Here is a 22,609-nt window from a genome sequence, read left to right as displayed (position 1 = left end):
GAAAAAGAAATAAAAGACACATGGATTAAAATGGAGGAAGTAAAACCCTTTATTTGAATATGTCATATTTGTATACATAGAAAATCCAAAGGAATCACAAACAGTAATTAATAAATGAACATAACCAGGTCACAGGATACGAGGTCAATATACAAATATAAACTGTATTTCTGTATACCAGAAATAAACAATTGGGAATTAAAATAAAAAGTCACAGTGCTTTTTACAATAATATCAAAAAATAAAAATGCTTTGCAATAAGTTAAATGACCTGTGCATTGAAAACTACAAAACATTGGTGGGAGAAATTAAAAAAGATCTAATTAAGTGGAGATGTTCATAGATTGGAAGAATTAATATCATGAAGGTATAAATTCTGCCAAATTGCTCTCTAAATTCAATTCAATCCTAAGAAAAATACTAGAAATTGACAAATTGATTATAAAAGATATATTGAAATGTGAATGACATAGAAGTAGGACAACTTTGGAAAATTAGAATACCAGAGTTCAAGACTCACTTTAAAGCTTATGTCATGAAGGCAGGCTGGTATTGGAGTAAAGATGTTAAATCGATCAATAGAACAGACTAGAAGCATTCACAAATAACTCCACACATATGGTCTTTTGATATATGACCTAAACAGCAATGCAATTCAATGTAGAAAGAAAGGTTTTTAATTTTTTTTTCAATAAATGTTTGCTGGAGCAATGCATATCTATATGGGAAAAATGAACCCTGACTTCTACTCATCACTGTACACAGACACAATTTGAGGTAAATCATAGACCTAAATATATAGATAAATCAATAAGGCTTCTTGAAGAAAACAAGGACTACCTTTTCAAACTTGGGGTAATCAAAAGTATTTTATATTGGACACTCTAAAAAAGCACTAATATTAAAATAAAAGATGAATAAATTAGACTTAATAAAGAACTTCAATTCATCAAAAGATGTCATTAAGAGAATAAAGGCTCAGGCAAATACTGGGAGAAGACATTCCCCAATGTATACCTGGCAAAGGACTCTGATCCAGAATATATAAATATTCATACAAAAAAATAAGAAAAAACAAATCAACCTAGTTTTAAAGATGGACAAAAGACTTGAACAGGCATTTTACAGACAAGGATATCAAAACTGTCAGCAAACATATGAAAAGATGTGCAACATCACTAGTCAGCAGGGAAATGCAAATTAAAACCACAAGGAAATATCACTTCACACCCATCAGAATGGCTAACATGAAAAAGAATGAGACCAACAATACCAGAGTTGGCAATGTTGTAGAGTAACTGGAACTCTCATACATTTCTTGTAGGAGTGGAAATTGGTGCAACACTTTAGAAGAATTCTTAACCTACTCTGTGATCAAAAAATTCTGCTCCTAGAGGTATACCAAGAGAAATGAATGCATGTTTCCAAAAAAAGATGTGCATAAGACTGTCCATAGTACCTTTATGATAATAAGAACTGGGAACACCCAGATGCCCATTAACAACAGAATGGATTAATTGTGGTTTCATATAAAGGAATATTACACAGCAATAAAAAATGAAATTCTGCTACATTCAACAATATAGTTGACTCTGATAGACATTATGTGAATTAAAGAAGCCAGATCCCCTCCACCTCCAAGAAAAGAGTCCATGATCTGTGAATCCATTTATATGAAGTGCAAGAACAGGCAGAATTAATTTGTGTAATAGAAGGCAAAATCTTTGGGCAGGTAAGTAATGACTGGAAAGTGGTATGAAGGAATTTTCTAGAGTGACAAATATGTTCTATATCTTGGTCTGAGTGGTGGTTACGTGGTAGTATACATAGATTGGAAATCGTTGATCTCTATACATAAAATTTGTGCATTTTATTTTATGCAAATTGTACCTCAGGAAGTATTGGGAAAAAATAAAATTGATGAATCAAGTAATAATGATAGAAGCATAGTATTTAGTAAATGGAGGCAAATATCAGGTAAAACAGCTAAAAATTGTAAAATTGCACATGGGCAATGGGATGGGTGAGTGGTCTAATTTGGTAAATAATGAAGTAGGGGACTGGTTTTTTTTTTTTTTAATTTTAAATTAGCCTTTTAGAATTTTTTGGCCTTTAAAATTATTTGCATATCAATTTGAAAGAGAAAATTTATTTTATAAAATAGAAAGAATGTGGGTTCTGGAATAATTCATATTTTATTAGATTTCAAAAATTTAATTAAGTGCAATAAGCCCACGTTTTCTTGTCAGTACAATGGGAAACAAATATTACCACAAAAAGAAAAGTAGAGAAAAAAGACAAAATTAGATACCACTACATTCCTGCTTATTGAGGCCGTGTGAGATATTTAACTTCCTTTCCCCCTTAATTACTCCCTTAGGTTTCAAAAAGAGAGAAAAAACATACCAAATTATCAATTGGTTTCCACCTGAAGACCATGTAAAAGAAATGCTGGAGTTTTTAAAGATCCATGTGGAAAAATTTGTTCAGGGCAGGTAATGTCATTTTATTCTTTGAACTTAGGAGTTACTGTGATGGAAGGATAGATGAATGGAATAATGGATGGGTAGATGGATGGACGGATGGAATAGTCACACTATATTCTCAGTCATCCAGGCCATTCACTGGAGGCTTAGTAACTGTGTAACATTTCCAGCATGCCCAGCTTCCCCTATAGGCTTGAGGTTATATCTTCACTTGCCTTCCTCTCTGCTAGAAAATTCTACTCGCCTCTCAAAGTCTTGCTCAGATCAAAACTATTCCACAAGTCTTCTTTACTTCCACAAGCTGAGAGACTTCATACCCTTTTCTGAAAAGACGTTAAGAGAGTATTACAGAATTTAGGAAGTACAGAGAGATCTGGGACATCTACTTTGGTTGGAGACTGCTCTCAGAGTAGCAAAGAATTCATCTGGCATTGAAGGATGGCTTGGATATGGATCAATGGCAGAAAGGGAGAAGAATCAGTGTGAACATTCTAGGGAACATAAGCAACCAGACAGGAGTGATGGGGGCAGTGGATACACGTGGGAAGGTAGTGGAATAGGTAAGCTGCTGCTTTCCCCAGACTTTTTGTAAAATGGTGCCAAGATTCTTTGATGTACTCTGAAATGCACACCCCCTATAAATATTTATCATATGTTTTTTCTCTCAGATACGCATTTGAATTTTGTTTAAAGATGATGGACTTCTTTGCTAAGAAGAGATATCATGGACTCCTTAAAGAAAGAAGACTTTGACCCGGTAGTGACTATTTTCATCGGGGCAGTTATTGAGAAGCTTGGGAAGGCTTTTGTGTTCTTTTGTGGCTCATTTTTTGCTGCAAACTTTGAGCTCCCCGGCCCCATGTCTTATGATCCAGCGACCTATTCCTTCCTAACTGACCTCATGGACTTCTGGGGCCAAGTGAAGAATTTTCTGATGTTCTTTGATTCTGTCTGGAAGAAATGGCAAATCTACTCTTGATATGACAACACCATCAGGGAGCACTGCCCAGAAGACAGTAATGAAATCAGAGCTGTGGTTTGTAAACTGACTTTGCCTTTGAATTTGCTCAGCCCCTGCTTCCCAACATGGTGTACGGGGCAGGCTTATTGGCAGAATCTGTCAAACCAGTACCTCAAGTAAGTAAAACATTGGTGCTCTAATCAGACCAGAGGAGACATACTTATGCTGGTGTCTTCTGTGTAGAGAGGACAGCTGACCAGCCACCATTGGAACATATGCACTTTCATGCCAATTCTTGCATTTTTTTTGTGATGGAGAGTTAAGTATGTTTATCTGTTGAACAAGTCTATCGTGAGCACCCACAATATGTCAAGAATTGTTAAAGATACCAGTGAGAGACAACAGTGTGAAATAGTTATAACAAGGGGGAGGGTTGTGTAGGACTAACAGCAAGAGCTGCAGGCTTTAGTTATCTCATATCCCTTTCCTCTAGTGTCTTAGAGTTCAGGGTTTACCTAGATGGTCTGATTTGGTTGGCTTGGGGGTGGCATCCCAAACAGAAAGTTGTAAAGCTGCCCAGGTGAATCTAACACGTAGCCGGGGCTCAGAACTACTGCTAAAGATATTTTCTAATAGGAGAGAGCTAATATTAGTTGGTCTCCTGCAACTTATCATACTGCTAATTAATAGAAGTTATTTTATGTAACCTGGGATCTGGAGGGAGGCCTGATGGTCACCATTTTCACAAAAGAGGATAGAGAGGCTCAGTAGAATAAGGGACTTTCCATTGCTATTCAGCTCAGAGGCAGAGAGAGCCAGGAATCAACCTGGGTCTTCAGGGGCTACAATGATCGTGTACTGCTTTCAAGTTACAAAACAAGCAGACAAAAAAACCAAGACTGTTTTAAAGTGGTCCTTTGGGATATTGTAATTCCAGCAGGAAGGCTGAAAGTAGCCACAAAATGTGGCGCTTTATTCACTTGATTTTGGTACCTGTATCCAGAAATTTGAGAACTTAATCACTAAGTTTGGAGATGCGGGTTTTGTCCTTATGACTCTGGGCTCCATGATGAACATCACTAACTTCCAGGAGATGAATGCTGCCTTTGTCAACCTCCCTCAAGGGGTGATATGGAAGTGTACATGTTCTCATTGGCCCAAAGATGTCAAATTGGCAGCCAATGTGAAAATCGTGGACTGGTTTCCTCAGAGTGACCTCCCGGGTAAACGTTGCCCAGATCTGCTTTCTCCTTTCCATTTATATGTGTTTAGGTTCATCAGGACTCTCATCTCTGGTTGGGCAATCCCATCAGCAGAAGAAGGAGCAACTGACAGTTAATGACAAGTCTCCCAAGGGCAGGAAAGGAGCAGGCAGCTGGAGTTCTTGGGGAATCTGGCTGTACTTCCAATGAGATCAGATGCCCAAACAGCCATTTTCCTTTATTCCTTTCTAACTGCAGCCAAAAGAGCTATTCAGCCAAGTTGTTTTGAGTCTACTGGTCTGGCAAATGACCAGGTCCACTTAAAGACAATTCAAGACACTCTGGGAACTCTGAGACACACTTGGTGTATACAGAATAAAAGATACCACTGTCTACAGTGGCCTCCAGACCGTTAGTTCACCCATGAGGCCTTACTTACAGAAACACATTTTCTTTTTTTACTAAGAATGTGTGGAACTCATACTGTTAGGAAGTTGATACCAAGGTGGTCTTTATGATGTGCCAAAATATCTCAGTGCCTCGTCTGAGAAATCTCGAAGCTGGCATTGGAGCTACAGAGTTCTCTATTACCATAGTGTCTTCAAAGGTTTCCTCTGGGCCCAGCAGCGTTGCTTGTACTTCAGTACTAAGACCGGATCAGAGTTTCATAACAATTATATAAATTACAATCAACTGTGAACCTTGTAATAGATACCTGGTCTCACCCAAGGAAATATATTTCAATAGGTCTGGAGTAGAGCCTAGGAATTTCAGTTTCAAAAAAAGTCACACGGTGCTTGTGATGCATGGTCTAGCTGATGAGTCTGGTCCTGTTAAATTCAACAAATGTGTGAGTGTCCCATGGAAAGAACATATAAGCTTTAAAAAAATAACAATACAGAGTAGTTCATATTGAGGGCTACATAAATTATAAAGAGAGGTATGTCAGAGGAGTAAAGACCAACTGATACAAGGAGGAGAGACAGAGAGAAAGAGCAAGAGAGAGCACAAAAGTAAAAAAATGAGAGAAGCCAAGAGCAAGAAAAAGAGGAGAGAGAAAAGATGGATATCATAGATGGATGATGGAAAATGGTTGGATATATAAAGGAATTGAGGTGAGAGCCTTGTTTATCACTCTTCACTCTTCTGTTCCTGGGTTCTCAGCCTTAACTGGACTGCGGTTGTGGGGAGAGGGCTCTATACAGTGGCAAGGCCCGGAACTTTGCATTTGTGAGGGCAGACACTTGGGTGTCTCCTAAATAAAAGTAATATTTACACTGGTGCCAACACACCTTGGAATTCCCTTGGCATCGATGCCAAGGATCGATGGCTTTAAATGGCTTTACCTGGTATTTTGAAATCCTTTCTCTAGTAATGTTCTGCTATTTTGCTGTTTGTCCTAGCTCATCCCAGTATTTGGCTGTTTGTCACCCACGGTGGGGTATATAGCATAATGGAGGCCATCCAACATGGCGTGCCCATAGTGAAGATTTCCCTTTTTGCAGACAAGTTTGAAAACATGGTTCTAGTAGAAGCCAAAAACTTTGGTGTCTCTATCCAGATAAACTAGCTCAAGGAAAAGACTTTGGCTCTCAAAATGAAATAAGTCATAGAAGACAAGAGGTATGCAGCTCTCAGGGTATGTGGCAACTTAGGCTGAAAGATGCATTGCTTACAATACTAAGGGCACAGTTGTGATCTCCTTTATAATAAGGGTTGAACCTTCGAGGTTATGGAATAATAAGATGTGTGCAATGATAACAGCTTACCTGTTTCTTCTGAGAGCAAGACTAGCACAATTTAGGTTAGATGCTAAGAATAGTTTTCTACCTTAAGGGTTATGAAGATCCAACTATTTATGCAGGGCCTCTTTGAGATCCTTGTAGTAGGATCCTTATAACAGAATTCTAATTGAGGCAGGAGGTTACCTTTCTTTTTTCCAAATGCGCTAAAGTTTTTCCCCCTCTGGACATTTACCCTTGTTCCTCTCTGACATTCTCCTTCTCTTCTCGTCATGTGGGTGGCTCTTTCATGATATTAGCATCTCATCTTCAATGTCATCCTTTTAGAAAGGCCTTCCCTACCCGCCTTAAGTTTTAAGTCATTTCATTCTTCCTTCCCCAAATAATCTACATTATTTCCTTCATAAATCTTATCCCACTCTCTATTCATTCTGTTTATTTATGCTTTTATTGATTGATCACCTGTCTCCAACCACTAAAATGTAAGTTCAATGATGTCAGCAATATGTCTACTTGTTTACATTGTGTTTCTAGTGCCTAGCTCTGGACCATGACACCCAGTAAGTTGTTAAGTATTTATTAGTTGAATAAGTGGAAGTAGGACAGATAACTTCAAAATGTATCTGTATATTGAGAAGATTGTGCTGAGAGAAGAAATTGTGTTGTTTTTTTTTAACACTCAAATAGACTGGATACTGAACCCTAGGATAATGGCGGCTGCTGCCTAAATCTGAATCTCCACCCTTTTCTTTCAAAAAACTATACTTATTCACAAGAAGAGCAAATAATACCACAAAAATACCTTAGCATAGCTAGAAGACAGAAAATACTGCAAATTTTAAGTGACCTGTAAGTGGAGTAAGCACTGAATTCTAGCAGAGCTGTCACTTGAGATCGTGTCCAGAGTCTTGGTGGAGGGTGAGGGGAATCTGGAATAACTGCATGAAGAAGAGAAGAAGGTAGCGGAGGGTCAAAACATGAGCTACAAACACCCCAGACGTAGGAAGTATACCTCTAATGCAAAAATACTGAGAAAGAGACTTTGTTGATCAGAGCACTCACTACTGAAAAGAGACTTGAAAGTGTGTGGGAGCCAAGGGAGAAATATTGGAAAAGCATTGCTCCCAGTGAGAAAAGAGACTAAAAAGGAGTTTGGATACAGCCTTTGGAGACAGAGTAAAATAAATAAGAAGAAAGAGGGGAATATTTAGGGTTTTGCAGGATATCATATAACAGCAATAATAAAAATTCAGGACACGTAACCTCATGTGAAGACACCAAACAAAAAGAAAAGAAGCCATTTATTACACTGACAGAAGAGGGAGCACTTTATTAAGGACTGTTTTTTTTTTTTTTTTTTTGTGAGGAAGATCAGCCCTGTGCTAACATCTGCCAATCCTCCTCTTTTTTTGCTGAGGAAGACTGGCCCTGGGCTAACATCCATGCCCATCTTCCTCCACTTTATGTGGGACGCTGCCACAGCATGGCTTGCCAAGTGGTGTGTCGGTGTGCGCCAGGGTCCAAACCGGCAAAGCCCGGGCCGCCGCAGCAGAGCGCGTGCACTTAACCGCTTGTGCCACCTGGCTAGTCCCTCAAGGACTCTTATAAACAATTCCATATCCCTAACTTTGTTCTCAAAAGTGAGTAAATCAAATTAATCTACATTCATAAAAAGTTACTCCAAAGTGAACGCAATAAATGAGAATCAAAACTTTTCAGCTGATGGAAATTTTCCTGCAGAAGCCAACCATGAAATGGAAGAAGACTACAATAATAAAATTCCAACCTGACTTAAATATCCTTAAAAATGCATAAAGGAGAATAAAAAAAGGGAAGGAGAAATCCAAAAACTAAGAATATTTTTTTAAAAAAGGAAGAAATAAAATGGGTTGATTAAAGTGAAGAAAGAAATAGAAGGAATAGACAAATCTGTCTCAAGAATAAAGAACAAATTACAAAGTATCTAAGGGAGAAGAGAATGAAATGGAAATTTAGCAAGTAACATTGGCAAGAGGTAGTAAGCCAAACAAGAGAATAAAAATAAGAGAAAGTGGCTGAACTGGAAGGCAAGGAAAAAATCACCCATATAATTGGGGTCCCTGGAGAAGACAAACAAAATAATTGAACACAACTAATATGTAGAGCTATTATCCAAGAAAATTTTTAAGAAATAGAGGAAATAGTGAATCTACATGTTGGAAGAGCAAAATTGACCCAGAATTGAAAACTCTGACACATCTGGTGTAGTTACTAGGCTTTAAAGATTGTTTAAAAAGCCATCAGGTCAGCTGGGCAAAAAGAAACAAGTTACTTTTGAGGGAATGATATTTAGGCTTGCGTCAACTCAAGAGAAATGCAATATGAAGCTCATAGAACCAAAGTATGAACCAATGATTGTATAGCCAGCCAAACTGCTCTTCAAGTCTCAGAGCCATAGATAAAAATTTTAAACATTCAAGAACTCAGGGAATACTCTACTTTGGAGCTATTCTTGAAGAATCTCCTAGAAGATGAGGTTCATCCCACCAAGATGATTGGGGATGTTGTAGCAAAAAGCTTGATAGTGAGCACTTAATATTAAATTATAGGTCTGTAACTAAGACAAAGGAGGAGACAAAGGTGGAAAAATGATATGTATTGGTTACGTATGGTGAAAAAATAGAAACAAAGCAAATAAAAGTTGAGAGGAGAAAGGAGAGGGAAAAGGAAAGTAGAATAAGAATTTATTTTTATATAATGACCAAGTGTGAATCAAAGCATATCGTTAAAAACTTATAGAGAGTAAAAGGTTAAATTAGAAAATATGGGACTGTGGACATTATAAAAGGTATTAAGTAGAAAGATGTCTCCAAGAACAAAAATATAAGCCTTTTTAATTACTAAAAATATAAAATAAAATAATAAAGAATATCTCATCGATAAAGAAAAACACGATAATTATAATGTGACAGAGTGAGACCAAAAAATCAGGCATGTAAATAAATGTGAACAGACTTAATTTGACTATTAGAATGAAAGATGTTTTTTAGTTGATCGACAAAGCAAGACACAACTTTATGTTGTATACAGTAGACACACTTAAAGTGATTAAGCTAGACTAAAATTAATGAATGGCCAAAGGTATGTGAGGGAACTGGAAACAACAAAAAAAGAAGCATTGGATGTAAGCTCTGAACCCTTAAATATGGCAAGAAAACATACTCTTTACTTCTCAAAAGCCACAATTTACAATGAATATATAACATTAAGTAATAGAGAATCAAATACATAACACAGAAACTGTCTTTATAATGCAGATACAGGAGATACAAAGAGAAAAGAAGAGTAAGAGGAAACACATTAATAATAGACAACATTAACATACTGTTCTCAGTACAAGACAGGTTAAGTGAATAAAAATAAGATAAAGACCTATATATCAGTATCAACAAGGTAGATCTTATGAATATATATTGAACTATACATCCTGATGCTCGTGAATACACCTTCTCAAATGCACTTAGGCTATTTTTTAAAAACCATCACATCTTAGGTTACAAAGAAAGAGTGAAGTTCCAGAAAGTGGAAGTGTTATAAGCAAGACTATCTTACCACCAGGCAGCAAAGCTAGAAATTAATAATAAAATTGAAGAAATTCCTTCTCACCCAGAAATTTAAATAAAACCTACAAATTTCTATTAAATAATTTCTGGGTGAAGGGGAAATATAACCAAAGGGAAGAATTTCTAAAAATTAATTTCAATGAAACACTATATATCAGAATTTGTAGCATATATATTTTTAAAAACTGATAAAAATTACACCCTTGAACACATATCAATAAAAATGAAAGAATGAAAATAATGGATTACATTCTCAACACATAAAGCTACCAAAAGAACAACAAAGTAAACTGAAAGAAAGCACAAAGATGGAAATAATAAAGACTGAAACAGAAATGAGGAGGAGTATAGAAAAACAGTAGATTTAATTAATAAAGCAAAATTGAAGTTCTATAAAATAGTTGATGTAAGAGACAAACCATTGACTAACCTAATCTAGAAAAAAACATGAGATGCATAAATGTAAAAATAAAAAACTTTAAGGGGTAATAACTATTGAAAAAGAAAAAAAAAAATTACAAGAGATTACATTGTATACCTCTATGGAAATAGATTTGGAAACCTGGAGGAAAGAGATAGTTTCCTAGGGAAAAACAATTTACTAAGAAGAGAAAGAAAGCCTAAAAGATCAATCTCTATTGGGAACATAGAAAAAGTTACCAAGACATTACTTCCCATAACCAGGCCCTGTAGGTTTCACAGGGGGATTCTACCAACCTTCAAAGACCAGACAGTCCCAATGTTGCAATGTTATATAAACTGTACCAGAACATAGGAAATGAAAGAACATTTCCAAGTTCTTTTTATGGACCGAATACGACATTGATATCTAAACCTAATAAAGTTAGCACTAAAAAAGAAAATCAAAAGAAAAAGGAAAAAATAAGAAGAAAGGGGATTGAGTTTCAGCCAAAAGTCTTTAAATGTGAGAAGGAATATTACTTATGCATAGCAAAGAAAAAGTAGTGAATAAAATATTAGCTAAAGAATCCATATTACATTAGAAAAATGGTAGGATTTATCCAAGTTTGTATTTTTCTAAGAAATGCAAGGATGATTCAATATCAGGAAACTGATTGTTATATATCATATAAATAGACGTAAGGAGAAAAATCATATGATTATCTTCACAGATACTGAAAAAGCCTTTGAAAAATTCAACTCTATTCCTACTTAAAAACAAACTCAAGAAAATAGAAATTGGTGGAAACTTCATTACAATGGTAAAATGTATGTGCCTCACCCCTTTAGCTAGACTTTTACTAAGTGGGGAAATACTAGTGGCATTTTCATTAAGATCAGGAAGAGACAAGGATGCCCACTAACACCAATACTATTTAACATTGCCCTGGCAATGTTAGCCAATGCAATTAGATGCAAGGAACAATCATAAGTATAAGAATTAAAGATTTTATGATAGTATACCTGGTACGCCCTAGAGAATAAAGTAGCAAACTAGCACAAATAATAAAAGAATTTAGTCAGGGAAAATGATAAAAAATAACCTACAGAAACTAATAGTCTTCATATATACCAACAGTAACTGGTTAGAAGACATACTGGTAGAGAAAACCCCGTTTAAATAACAACAAAGTATATAAAATGCTTAAGAGTAAACGTAAGAAAAATGTGCAAAATCTATATGAGGAAAACTTTAAAGAGACTTCTGAAAATACCGAAGTAGACTTGAACAAATGGAAAGGTAGTTCTACTTCTTGAATAGGGTGACTCAGCCATAAAAATATTAGTTCTCTGTACAGCTTTCAGACAGAAGTCAAACTAAAGTGACCATCAATTCTGTATAGAAGAAGAAAGGAACAGAGAAGGACTACTAAAACACTGAGAAAAAAAAAAAGTTAAAAAATGGCAGTAAGTACATACTTATCAATAGCTACTTTAAACAAAGACTTGAATGTAAGACCTGAAACTGTGAAACTTCTGGAAGAAAACATAGGCAGTACGCTCTTCGACATCGGTCTTAGCAACATCTTTTCAAACAGCACGTCTGACCGGGCAAGAGAAACAATAGAAAAAAATAAACAAATGGGACTACATCAAACTAAAAAGCTTCTGCACAGCAAAGGAAACCATCAACAAAACGAAAAGACAACCTAACAATTGGGAGAAGATATTTGCAAACTATGCTTCTGATAAGGGCTTAATCTCCAAAATATATAAAGAACTCATGCATCTCAACAACAAAAAAACTACCAACCCAATTAAAAAATGGGCAAAAGACCTGCACAGACATTTCTACAAAGAAGATATACAGATGGCCAACAGACACATGAAAAGATGTTCAAAATCACTAACTATCAGGGAAATGCAAATCAAAACTACAATGAGATATCACCTCACGCCCGTCAGAATGGCTATAATTAACAAGACAGGAAACAACATGTGTTGGAGAGGATGTGGAGAGAAGGGAACTCTCATACACTGCTGGTGGGAGTGCAAACTGGTGCAGCAACTATGGAAAACAGTATGGAGATTCCTCAAAAAATCAAGGATAGAACTACCATATGATCCAGCTATTCCACTGTTGGGTATTTATCCAAAGAACTTGAAAACACCAATTTGTAAAGGTACATGCACCCCTGTTTTCATTGCAGCGTTATTCACAATAGCCAAGACTTGGAAGCAACCTAAGTGCCCATCAAGGGACGAATGGATAAAGAAGATGTGGTATATATACACAATGGAATACTACTCAGCCATAAGAAATGATGAAATCCAACCATTTGTGACAACATGGATGGACATTGAGGGTATAATGCAAAGTGAAATAAGTCAGAGGGAGAAGGTCAAATACCGTATGATTTCCTTCATTAAGTAGTAGATAATAACAACAATAAACAAACACATAGGGACAGAGATTGGATTGGTGGTTACCAGAGGGGAAGGGGGGAGGTAGGAGGGTGAAAGGGATAATTCGGTACATGTGTATGATGATGGGTTGTAATTAGTATTTGGGTGGTGAACATGATATAATATATGCAGAAATAGAAGTACAGTGATGTACACCTGAAATTTTTACAATGTTATAAACCAATGTTACTTCAATAAACAAAAAATTAAAAAAAAAATTAGTTCTCTATAAGATAATTTATAAGTTTAATGCAATTCCAATAAAAATAACAAGTTTTTCTTTTCTGGAACTGAGCAGGTTGATACTAATGTTGATATTGAAAAGGAGACATGCAGGAATGAAATAGGAAAACACTGAAAAGGCAGAGGTGAGTCATTGAGTACAGAGAGGCTTTTAAATATAAATAGTGCTGGGACAACACTACTGCCAGTCATTTAGAAAAAAGATAATGTTAGATCCATACCTCACACCATAATCAAAAATAAACGTGAAATGCATCAGAGATCTAAATATGAAAAATACCATATAATACTAAAGAGAGAGAGAAAGGGAGAGACAGAGAAAGAGAGAGATGGGTGAATTTCTTCATAACCTGGGTGTAGGAAAAGATTTTCTAGCTATGACTCAAAAATTCTGATGCAATAAAATAAAGGTTAATAAATTTGACACATTAAAAAGAACTTTTGCTTAGACAAAATCATCGTAAACAGAGTTAAAATACAAATGAAAGACTGGGAGAAAAATATTTGCAGCATACATAAACTTTAAAGGGCTAATATCCCAAACATGTAAAGAACTGCTAAAATTGAGGATAAAATAATTAGGGAAAAAATGGACAAAAGCAGTGAATTAATAATTATATAGCTAAGTGTGTACACATTTATAAGCAGAACTTAAATATATAAAAAGATTTTTCCTTTCACCTACAAATTGAGAAATGAAAATGAAGACTACATTCAGATACTATTTATTCCCAATGAAAGTTGCACAAATTACAAGGTTTTGCCATGTAATTTGTGGTAAGACTGTGGAAGAAACAATCACTCATACATTGCTATTGGGGAATAAAGTGGTAAAGTGGTACAACCTTTATGGAGGGAATTTGACAATATGTAACAAAAACACATATATGTTTATTAACTCTGTGGCTCAGAATTCCAATTCCAGGAATTTATCCAAAAAATAAACTTCTAATAATTAAAAAATTCATTGGTGCACAGCAAAGGAACAATCAACAAAGTAAAAAGGCAACTTGGAGGAGGGGAGAAAACATTTGCAAACCACATATTTGGCAAGGGTTAGTATCCAGAACACATAAAGAACTCCTACAACTCGAACAAAAAAGCAAATAATCCAATTAAAAAATGGGTAAAGAATATGAATAGACATTTCTTCAAATAAAATATACAAATGGCCAACAAGCATATGAAAAGATGCTCAACATCATTAATCATCAGGGAAATGCAAGTCAAAACCACGATGAGATATCACCCCATAACCGTTAGGATGGCTATTATCAAAAAAGCAAAAAATGACAAGTGTTAGTGATGATGTGAAGAAATTGGAGCCCTAATGCACTGTTGGGGGAAATGTAAAATGGTGCCACCATTATGAAAAACAATATGAAGTTTCTTCAAAAAAATTAAAAATAGAATTACCATTTGATCCATCAATACTTTTTCTGGATATATATCCAAAAGAATTGAAAACAAGATTTTAAAGAAATAGTTGCATATCATTTCCATTGCAGCATTATTCACAGTAACTTAGAGGTGGAGGCAAACTAAATGTCCATCGACAGAAGAATGGATAAAGAAAATGTGGTATACATGTGCAGTGGAATACTATTCAGCCTTAAAAAAAAGAAGGAAACCCCGTCACAAGCTACAACATGGAGGAACCTTAAGGACATTATGCTAAGTGAAACTAGCTAGTCACGAAAAGACAAATACTGCATGATTCCACTTATATGAAGTATCTAGAGTAGTTTCAGAAAAATAAAGTAGAATGATGGTTGCCTGAGGCTGAGGGGAGGGAAAATGAGGAATTGTTCAACAGGTATAGAGTTTCAGTTTTGCAAGATAAAAAGTTCTAGAGATGTCCTGCACAACAATGTGCATATACTTAACACTACTGTAATGTACATGTAAAAGTTTGTCAAACAGGTAGATTTCATGTCATATGTTTTTCACCACAAAAATTCACTTGCACACAATTATTCATTGTAGCATTGTTTGCAATCACAAAATATTAGAAAGGCCGTACATAAGAACTTGGTTGAATAAATTATGGTACATCAACACTTTGGAGTAATATGCAGCTATAAATAAGAATGAGGAGGAGTGCTATAAAATAATATGGAATAACTTTCAATAGTAAGTAAGAATGAGCAAAGTAAAGAGTAAATCTAGTTGCTCCTTTATTGGTAAGAAAAAAGAAAGTGGGAGGGTGATAAACACTGACATGTATCTGCATTGTTTTGCAAAAAGAAGCACGGGAAGGGACCAGCCTGGTGGCGTAAGTGGTTAAGTGCGTGTGCTCTGCTGCGGTGGCCCGGGGTTCGCCGGTTCGGATCCCGGGCGTGCACCAATGCACTGCTTGGCAAGCCATGCTGTGGCGGCATCCCATATAAAGTGGAGGAAGATGGGCACGGATGTTAGCCCATGGCCAGTCTTCCTCAGCAAAAAGAGGAGGATTGGCAGATGTTAGCTCAGGGCCGATCTTCCTCACACACACACACACAAAATAAGCAGGGGAAGAATAAACCAGAGAATAATGTGATAGGTTATCTATGAGAGTGTTGTTGGAATAGGGTAGAAGGGATAGGAAGGGGTGACAGGTCCATGGGTTTACCTTTCTATATAGTCGGCTTTTGGAAGCATGGTGGTGTTTTATATACCAATATATATACCTAAATCAAAAACAATGGGAGGGATCTTGAAAATGGAATGCAAACAGAAACAAATGAACTCAAAACGCTTTTTCAAATGAATAGCATAACCACACTGTAGTGGAAAAAAAGAAAAAGAATTAACACAATTAACTGTTGAACATAGTCCTTTGACCATATATATCCACAGTCTAAAGACAAAAGGAACTGCAAACAAAACTTGTTGTCTATGGAGTGGGTTTGTTTCTCACAGTCGTGTGGGTTAGGGGATCTGAACCTACTTTCTGTGCGTTGTAGGACTGAGCAAATGAGAAAATGTATTGATATTAAAAACCAGATGTCTTACTTTTGGAAAAGAGAATTACAAATGTGGGAAGGGGGAGATCAGAACAGCTCCTGTGATGTATTGAATTGAAGATATCAGTAAAAATTCATAATTTTTTATAACTAAATAATAGAAATAGCTATAGTGTCTACAGGTAGAGAAATAGATATGGAATCTTGACATCCACATCTATAACTATATATTTTCTAGCTTTATCCACTGAGGGGATTACAAACAGTGGTGCTTTGTTAGCAATGAGCACTCCTAGCAACCATATGGGTATCTTTCGGTCTAGTAGATCATAAACTCCATGAAGGCAGGGATTGACTTAGGCACATCTTTACATTTTAGCACTAACTCAGATTCTGTAACACAAGAATCTTTATAAAATTTAATGGTGTATAGGCACCCAGCTGGTAAATTTCAGAGCCAGATTATAATTGCCTGGAAACCAACCTTCTGTGTCTAGCCTAAGATGCTGAGAACCTACCTTCTAATGTTGCCCCCACCCCTCAGTCTTTGCCAACAGGTACAAATCCACAGCGATAGCCACCAGCATCATCAGGCGCTCCCACCCTCTCACCCCCACCCATTGCCTAGTGGGCTGGACCAACCATATCCTCCAGACAGGGAGTGCGGGGCACCTTAAGCCCCACGCCTTCCAGCAGCTGTGGCATGAACTGTACCTTCTTGAAGTCTTCTTGCTCCTGCTGGGGATCACCGTCGGCACCGTGTGGCTCTGTGGGAAGCTGCTGGGTGTGGTGGCCAGGTGGCTGTGTGGGACCAGAAAGCTGAAGAAGGCCTGATGCCAAGTGCAGCACTGGGGGGCTGTATCTGGGGGATCACCATTTCCTGGGAACCTCTCACCAGTTCTAGGACCCATGTTCTCCATATCATATCCACTTGCTAATTTTGCTACAAATTCCTACTCCTTGGCTTCTTTCTATGATCATATTTCTTTACTCAGCACTTGTGGCCTTCATCATTTGCCAGTCAGCATGGGCTATTCTACCCTGGGTCATTTGGACCAGTGATCCTCAGAGTTTAAGCCTTGAAGCCCTTCATTATCATACCAGGCACTGAGCCTGAATGACTCCAGCCTCCACGACCAGTATCTTCTGAGCCTCTTTCCCTCACTCCTACCTCCACCACTTGTCATGGAATAACACCTAAGATGGGCACTTCCTGAATTCTTTCATTTTCTATTTTCTTCTCCTGCAAACTCTAAAAGCTAAGGAAGCTACATATATCCCTTTGATCAGGAGAGTAAAGGTTTTCACAGAGTTATGTTCCCTTCTCCTCCCAGAAAGATATTTCCGTCCAGAATTCTGTCACCTGGCTCCTCAAGGCTATAGGGAACCTGGGAAAATCTCTGCATTGGCAGCTTGAGAGAACAAAGAGAGCTAGAAGTGAGTTTTGGATTAACAAATGTGTAGTGTCTGAGGCAGATGGCAAATGGCTAAAAACCCTCCACAATGCTTGACCTGTCAAAGCAGAATATTAGTGTTCTGATGTTTTGTTCTGGTCTATATTTATACACCGAAGCAGCTAGCAAGCTTGGACATGATGGAAAAGAAAACTTTTTGTGTCTTGGTTACAGTCTCTGGTGGGGCCTGAGGAAGAACTTGGCCCAGAGTTGGCCTCAATGACTTTCTAAGTGCGATGGGGACCACAGGCAGGGAGAGGGAGGGGATGATCTCCATCATAGAGCCCCAGCCCTCGATTCCTGTGCTGATAAGGGGGAATGGAATTGTGGCTGTTGATTTCAAGGACAGCACAGAGAGGCTGTGTGCTGTCCCTCAGGGACTATTGCCACAATCCAGTGGACACTAAGCCTTAAGTGATATAGGAAGGTCATGCAATTGGATGTTCTGTGAAAATGTGATTTGCAATTGGATTCTCTTTTTAATTAGCGTGGCGCTGAAATCTTTTGCGCAAAAACTTTGTATTAGTGACCAGGGGGTAAGTATCAACATCAAAATGTTCCCACATGTGTAGGAGAATGGGGACTTTGGACTTCTTAATAGGTACTAGAATTAACCTGAGCATTCATGCATATTATTCCCTTATTAACCCTACCACACTCTTTGTCAACCTCCTCCCCTTTGTCTGGCGTTAAGGTTTGTAAAATGCTGGAGTAGGTGTCAGGATGGAGGAAATGGAGCATGCCACGGGGACTTTGCTCCCTGCTTGGTCCTCACAAACTACATGTAAATCAATGCCATACACACTATGAAGATCAAGAAAAACAGCAAATAAAGCCCACATCTTACCATAAGTAGAAAACTCAACATCAGATTTTTATCAGAGCTATCTCCTGAACTCCTGCTACAAAGCTTTGTGGAGAGCTAGTGAGTCCAGGAAAATAGTCCAGAAAAGAGGAAAGGACCACAGAGGGCCCAAAAATGAGCTAAGATGTTGCCCAGAAACAGAAAATCTACATTACCTGTGAAAATTCTGAAAAAGAGTCCTGGTAGATTGAAGCTAATGTATGGTTTTCGTGTTTGGTGATGGGCTTAGGGGTTGGCATTGTCTGACTTTCTAGTATCCTGTTGTCCTGCACAACCCCATGTTTTCCCTTCTTGCGTTATTTTTTTTCATCATCAATATCCAAAGAGTACCTCCTTCCTTCCCTTTTACTCTCGTCTCTCTCAGCAATGAAGATTTTCCAGGCCTGTTACCTTGGGTCCCTCACGCTTTCCTGTCCCTTTCCTGTTGTCTGAGTTTGTCTTTACAGATTATTTCAATAGAATTCTGCACATCAGTAGATACCTACATCTGTCTGTCACTGGATGTCTATATCATTCACTATGTTATGAACAGGAATATGAATTAATTAGTGACTCCTTTTCTACAATTAAAAATATATGTACAGTGTATGTACAGACTCATTTGCCTGACATGTTTCATATCTACCAAAACTTGCCGATGTAGAATATTTTGCAACTCACAATTTATTTTTCATCAGATGTGAAATGGCATATTGAAGCTGTGGGAAATAACTTCATTAATTAGTCCCAAAATGAATCGGGTTATGGAAACTAAGAAATTACAAAAATTATAGAAATCGACGCTTAGGGAAAGAAATGGACCAAATATCTTTTTTTTCTCAATAATCTTACATATTCATTGGTTGAATAGGTAGTTGCACCTCATCTAGTCCAACAGACTGGATTAAAAACATCAAGAGACACATCTAAAACTTGAGGATATAGGAGGGTTGAATATAAAAGGACAGAAACAAATAGGTCATGTGACACTAATAGAAAATAAAACCTGAATAGTTAGAAATAATATCAGACAAAATAGACTTTAGGTAAAAACTATTACTAGAGACAAAATTGGTGCTTTCATAATGAAGATTAATTGTTTCACTGGGAAGGGAAGGTACTTGAAACTGTAATTGTAAATGTGTGTGCATCTATTTATGTGACCTCAAAGTGTATAGAGCAAAAATTGAAATAACAGCAGGAAAATTTAGAATCATAGTGGGAGAGTTGAAACAACTTTTGAGTGAAACATTTCTAACATTGCCATGTTAGAAGTTGAACTTCCCATGCCCAACACATAGTTTCCATGATTACTCACTCCTGACAGATTTTCTTTCCTTTATATTCCCACCCACTTTCAACCTCATCTCCATCCTCACCCCTCAATATTTGAAACCAACCCCAGACATCATGACACTTCATCTGTAAATGTTTCAGGATGTGTCTTAAGCGACAAGGAATCTCTTTTTAAATAACCACAATAACGTTGTAACACTCTCCAAATTGATAGTAACTACTAAATATCATCACATATTGTGTTCCTATTTCTCTGATATTCACAAATTTTTAGAGTTTGTTTGAATCATGCCATCTAAAATTTTAGTATTCCTGATATCTGACCCTTCACATCTCCTTCCCTGTTGGATTTTTCTTAGTAGTATTTTCCATTAACATACTACATACTTTATTTGTTATTATGTTTAGAATCTGTCTGCCCAGTGGATTAGTACCTGGAATATAATTAGTTATCAATATAATTGTTGAATAAGTGCATAAGTTTGGAGTTAGATAAAAAATGCTTTATTTTGCTAGTACATTATGAGAGGTACAAGAATAATATAAGGGCTGCAGCCTTGTGATGCCTGATAAAGCCCCTCTTCTCTCTCTCTCACCACAACGGGCATGACTATGTGAAGGATGCACACATGGATGAGAACGTAATGCCTTAAATTCAGATGGAAAAATAAGACCTGTAGACAGAAGGTGGTAATAGTACAAACAGAACTCAAGGATCCACTTCATCTTGTAGGCAAGGAATCCATTGAATGTATTTCTCTGCCATTTTTTTTTTAATTTTAATTTAAAATTTTTTTATTGAGATATAATTGAAATATAACATTATTTTACTTTTAGGTGTAAAACATAATGATTTGATAGTTGTATATATTGTGAAATGATCACTACAGTAAGTCTAGTTAAAATTGGTTACCATAAACACTTACAAATTTTTTTGCTGGTATGAGAACTTTAAGATCTACTCTCTTAGCAACTTTCAAATATGCAATATAGTATTATTAATATAGTCATCATGCTGTACATTACATCCTTGTGACTTATTTTTTTATACCTGGAAGATTCTAACTTTTGACTCTTTTACCTGTTTTACCCAACCTCAATCTCCTGCCTCTGGCAACCGCCCATCTGTTCTCTGTATGGATGAGCTCCATTTGTTTGTTTTTGTTTTAAGATTCCACATGTAAGTGAGATCATGCGTATTTGCCATCTCTGTCTGACTTATTACACTTAGTATGATACCCTAATGATCCTTCCATGTATTTGCAAGTGGTAAGATTTCATCATTTCATGGCTGAATAATATTCCATTGTATTTACATTTATATATATATCACAATTTCTTTATCCATTCAGCCATCGATGGACACATAGTTAGTTTTTTTATCTTGGCTATTGTAAATGCTGCAATGAACATGAGTGCATATATCTTTTCCAGTTAATGTTTTCATTTTCTTCAGATAAATACTCAGAAGTGAAACTACTGGATCATATAGTAGTTCTATTTTTAAATTTTGGAGGAAGCTCCATACCGTTTTCCATAGTGGCTGCACCACTTTATTCCCACCAACAATGCACAAGGGTTCCCTTTTCTCTACATCCTCACCAACACTTGTTATTTGTTTTCTTTTTGATGACAGCCATTTTAGCAGGTGTTAAGTGATACCTCACTGTAGTTTTGATTTGCATTTCCCTGATGATTAGTGATGTTGAGTACATTCTCGTGTACCTGTTGGTCATCTGTATGTCTTCTTTGGAAAAATATCTATTTATATCCTCTGCCCATTTTTTAATTGGATTGTTTGGTTTTTGCTATTGAGTTGTATGAGTTCTTCATTTATTTTGGATATTAACCCCTTAACAGATATATGATTTACAACTATTTTCTCCCTCTTGGTAAGTTGCCTTTTAATTTTGTTGATGGTTTTCTTTGTTGTGCAGAAGCTTTTTAGTTTGATGCAGTCCCATTTGTTTATGTTTGCTTTTGTTGCCTTTGCTTTTTATGTCAAGCCCAAAAAGTCATTGCCAAGACTGATTTCAAGGAGCTTACCACCTACGTTTTCTTCTACGAGTTTTATGGTTTCAAGTCTTTTTTTTTTTTTTTTTTTTTTAAAGATTTTATTTATTCAGTTTTTTACCCCCAAAGCCCCAGTAGATAGTTGTATGTCATAGGTTCACATCCTTCTAGTTGCTGTACGTGGGACTCGGCCTCGCGCTGGACGGAGAAGTGGTGCCTCGGGGCGCTCCCGGGATCCGAACCCGGGCCGCCAGCATCAGAGTGCGCGCACTTAACCGCTAAGCCATGGAGCCGGCCCCTGGTTTCAAGTCTTAAGTTCAAGTCTCTTCTCTGCCTGTTTTAGAGTTGCACTGAAAACTTTTACTACAGCCAATCTTGTCTCGAGGATAGAAAATGCAAAGATTATTTCTGGGGTTTGCATGCCCTGTCCTTCCCAGCACTGACAATAAAAGGGGGCAGAATTATAAGGTATTCTCACCCTGTGCTTAAGGATACTGTTGAAAGATCCTCAGTTCTACTTTATGGTGCTTGTTCAGAATTATAGTCTCAGCCCTAGATGCCCAGTCCTTCGGGTAGAGAAGTGGACTTCCAGAATTATGACTCTAGCACTTCTTCATGAATTAATTACTCCTTAATTGGCCCTCAGATTTTGTATCCTGCAACTTTACCGTATTTGTTAATTATTTATAATAGTTTCTTGGTGGATTCTTGATTTTTTTCTATCTACAGAATTTTGTCATCTGAAAACAGTGGCAGTTTTACTTTTTCCTTTCCTATGTAGATCCCTTTTATTTCTTTTTCTTGCCTAATTGCTCTGGCTAGGACTTCCAATACTTTGTTGAATAGGAGTGATGAGAGTGGGCATCCTCATCTTGTTTTTGTTCTCAGTGGAATAGTTTTTCACTGTTGGCTGTGGATTTGTCATATATGGCCTTTATTATGTTGCAGTACTT

The 22,609-nt window shown here is 36.8% G+C and overlaps 1 protein-coding gene and 1 pseudogene across 1 annotated transcript in view; both read left to right on the top strand.

Moving 5' to 3' along the window:
- Positions 1-2,440, top strand: part of LOC101403030 (UDP-glycosyltransferase 3A1) — a 52,978-nt gene extending 50,538 nt beyond the window's left edge. The window contains exon 9 of the mRNA XM_087443184.1: positions 2,381-2,440. The gene's annotated coding sequence lies outside the window, so the exon portion shown is untranslated. The remainder of the gene's footprint in view (positions 1-2,380) is intronic.
- A 755-nt stretch (positions 2,441-3,195) lies between these two features.
- Positions 3,196-16,883, top strand: LOC101408012 (UDP-glycosyltransferase 3A1-like; annotated as a pseudogene).
- Positions 16,884-22,609: the final 5,726 nt, after the last annotated feature.

Source organism: Ceratotherium simum, chromosome 18 (assembly GCF_057802395.1).
Source record: "Ceratotherium simum simum isolate JZ-2026a chromosome 18, ASM5780239v1, whole genome shotgun sequence".
NCBI classification, from domain to species: Eukaryota; Metazoa; Chordata; class Mammalia; order Perissodactyla; family Rhinocerotidae; genus Ceratotherium; species Ceratotherium simum.
Note: the sequence above shows the minus strand (reverse complement) of the source record. Positions and strands in the feature narration are given on the sequence as shown.